Raw genomic sequence first — 3,874 nt, forward strand, 5'->3', positions numbered from 1 at the left:
TCATGAATTTCACTTTGTCATTAATTATTAATTTTTTTATGTACTGCTGTTAAAATGTCCTAAAACTATTGGGTGCTGTCTGTTTCTTGATTAAACTCTATGCACCTTTGCTTTATGTATTTTACAAAATTATCATTTGGTGCGTAGATGTTGACCAAAGAATAATATCTTCTTGATCTATTGTCTAATATATTCTTGATCTACTGTCCTTCCTTATGGTTTATGGGCATTTTCATCCTAAAGTCTATTTTATCAGAGTTTAATATTGTCACTCCGACTTTTTTTGCTAATGCCATTTCCTTGGGATATTTTTTCTAGTCTTTGATTTTTAGTCTATCTTTTCCCTCATTTCTTAGATGTCTATCTTTAGGCAATATATTAACGGGCTTTGTATTTTTTATCCATTATAGTATCATTTTCTTATTTGGAGAAATCAGGACATTGACATTAAGTATGATCATTGGCCAAGTTCTATTCCTATCATCTTTTTTTTATTTCTTTTTCTTTTGTTTCTGATTCCTTTGGTCCAACCATTTTCTTTAGTCGCCTCTGTATGAACGACTTTTTCACAATGTTTGAGGCTACTTCATTCTTAAAGTTCTTCTTTGTATGGGTTGTTGTGTTTGCATACATTTGTGATAGTTCTTTAACTTTACAATTTTGTTGTTATTGTTGCTGTTGATTGCTGTTGAGTCGAGCACAACTCCTAGGGAATAAAAGGCCTGAAGCCATTCCACACCATCACCATTTATTAAAGTTCACAGAGTTTCCAGAGGCATGCTGTTTAGGAAGTGGATGCCACTCCTGCTTCCAAACCTGTCTTAAACTGGGAGTTCCACCAAACACTGTCCACCATCAGTAACTGTATGCCATTTGACACCCCAATGGCACAAGTTTTCACATCACAGCGATTCCAGGTTACCTCAGTACAGTATATTGGCGAAAGAGTGCTGTACCACATACAGAAGCAACTTCCTCCAAAATATAACAACTGACTTTTGTATACAATAGTCCTCCCCAAGGTCTTGTTGACTCTAAACATGAAGTTTAAGTAAAAAAAAACAATGCATATAGTATGTTTTTGTTGTTATGATCCGTGGAGTCACCGTGAAATATAGCGACCCTATGATGCCATTGCTTATGTGCAGTGTAGCACTGTTCTGTGTATTCGGGTATGTAACTTGTTCTACCAGAAGTCCTCTCTAGACATGGGTAACTGGAAAATGTACCTTTCCTTAAGGCTTTTAGATTCTCTCTGATCTGCAGTCTAATCCTATGGAAATATCACCCTATCACTCCTTCTCCTGAAGTCTATTGCCTTCTTTGTTCTGTGGCATAGCCCCATGGCCATGTTTCCCAACTGAAGCTGTTTCTCTCCAATGGGGTTGCTAATATCTCCCACCCCCACACCTCAATGTACTGCTTCTGTGAGTGCATCTCATACCTTACTACAGCTCCCTTTCCTGAAGTCTGTTGTCTTTCCTGATCTGTGTAGTGGCACAGTCAAGTTGCCCAACTTGCTTCAACACTCTCTGGTGGTTTTTGAGGAAGTTCTTGTCTCTAAAATCTTCTGCTCCAGTAGAGTATCACTGTAGAAGCTGATTTCTGGAGCTTTTAAGCTGAAATGCACACCTGGCACAGCAGGATAATGTCCCAGACAAGAGTGATATCTCAACTGAATCCTGTATGTTATTGCTTCCCCTAAAATGAATGCAAATCATCACTCCTGCTGCCGCTGGCTGCTCCCCACAATCTTCAAGGGGGGCTGGCAGAAACCAGAGGGTAGGGCTGGATCTGGAGGATTGGGGACCAGGAGGGTGTTCACCTGGGTAAAATAGTGGCCAGAGCATTTAAAAGTCTTCCTTCTGCTGCTAGTGGCTGCCTGCCCCCTAAGTATTGTTTTTGTTTGTTAGATGGTTTAGATTCCATTTCTCGGCCTCTTAATTGGACAACTATGCACCCAATCTAATCTCTCTGGGGCCAGATACATGACTGAGGAAAAGCTATATTTTGTTCACTTAAGTCTATAGAATTATTTAAAGAAATTTGAATAATTTCACAATTGTTGTTAGGTGCTGTTGGTTATGACTCATAGTGGTCCTGACTGAAACTCTGTTCTGTCCTGTGCCAACCTCACAATCTCTGACACACATGAGCCCATTGTGAAATCTTTGTGATGGTGCACTTGTTTGGCAGTCTTCTTTTCTTTTGCCATCCTTTCGCCTTTCTGAACATAATTCCTTCTCTAAGCAATAGCTCCTCCAAGCAACTTACCTAGAGTATGTGAGATGAAGCTTCACCATACTCAGTTCCAAGAAGCAATCAGGCTGCAACTTCTCCAAAACTTATTTGTTTGTTCTTTTGACAGTCTATGTTGTTTGTTGTTATGTGCCGTCAAGTCGCTTGCGACTCATAGCAACCCTATGTACAACAGCCCTAAACTCTCCTCTGTCCTGTGCCAATCGCACTGTCTCTGACACTCCCATCTCGATTATCCCAGTCACTGAATCAATCCACCTCATAGAGGGCCTTCCCCTCCTGCGCTGTCCCTCCACCCTCCCAAGCATGACGTACTTCTCCAAGGACCGGTCCCTCCTCACAACATGTCCAAAGTATGTTAGATGGAGCCTCAGAATCCTTGCCTCCAAGAAGCCACCTGGTTTAACCCTTTCCAGGACAAATCTGTTTGTTTACCTAGCAGTCTATGGTATTCTCAATACTCTTTTCCAGCACCACAGCTCAAAGGCATCAATTCTCCTTCTATCCTCCTTGGTCATTGTCCAATGCTCTGATGCATAACAAGTGATTGCAAAGACCATGACCTGTATCAGATGCACCTTAGTCTCTAGAGAGACACCATTGCTCTTCAGTACTTTGAAGAGGTCCCTAACAGCAGACTATCCCATGGCAATGCGCTTTTTAATTTGCTGGCTACTGGTGCCAAGACTGTTGACAGTCTATAGGATATTTATTACTCTCCTAAAAAAAAAATTCAAAGGTATCCATCTTTCTTCTGTCATCCTTATTCCTCGTCCAGCTCTCAAATGTGTAGCAAGTGTCTGAGAAGATCATGATCTGAATAAGGCACATCTTAGTCCTTAAAATAACACGATTGCTCCTCAATAGTTTGAAGAGGTCTCTGACTGCAGACTTTCCCAGTGCAACAGGTTTCCTGATCTCTTGACTCCTGGTACCAAGTGTATTGATTGTGGATTCAAGTAAGATGAAGCTGATGACAATTTAAATCTTTCGTCCATCCATCATGATATTGGCTGCCAGTCCAATGGTGAGAAATTTCACCATACATATCAAATATCAGTTGTCTCCTACAATTCCCAGATGATTTTTTACCTCCTTCCTGGATGCTTTCCTACGTGACCTTGAACTGACGTGCATTGTGATTTGTTCTCTGGAACCTGAGAGTATAATTTCTATTTGTCATCTCACCTTCCTTCAAGAGTCTCACTTTTTATGTCACACTTGACAAATCTTCCAAGACACTCACAGAGTCCAATGGGTGTAAATGATATAAAATAGTCTTTTCAGTTAAACATATCTGTATAATTACATCTCAATCAAACAGATAAAAAGCAGACCTCTTCTTGTTAATGGGTATTTGAGCCTAGATTTCCATATACATAATCTCATCATTCATCTGTGTCTATAAAATAGTATTAAGTGCTTACTGTTAAGACAGATGGCTGGTCAAGATAACATAATAAGTTTTCTGTGTTTGTAGATATTTCTCCATGTCAGTAGCTATATGATTTATCAGAAAACCTTTATTTCCTCTTAGATTTGCTCTTCTTTTGTCTAATTACACTGTTTTTAAAAAAGTTAAGCCTCCAACTTCTTGCTATTTTAAACAAAGCCG

Source organism: Elephantulus edwardii, unplaced genomic scaffold (genome assembly GCF_000299155.1).
Source record: "Elephantulus edwardii isolate Elephantulus edwardi_28Jun2011 unplaced genomic scaffold, EleEdw1.0 scaffold00107, whole genome shotgun sequence".
Taxonomy (NCBI): domain Eukaryota; kingdom Metazoa; phylum Chordata; class Mammalia; order Macroscelidea; family Macroscelididae; genus Elephantulus; species Elephantulus edwardii.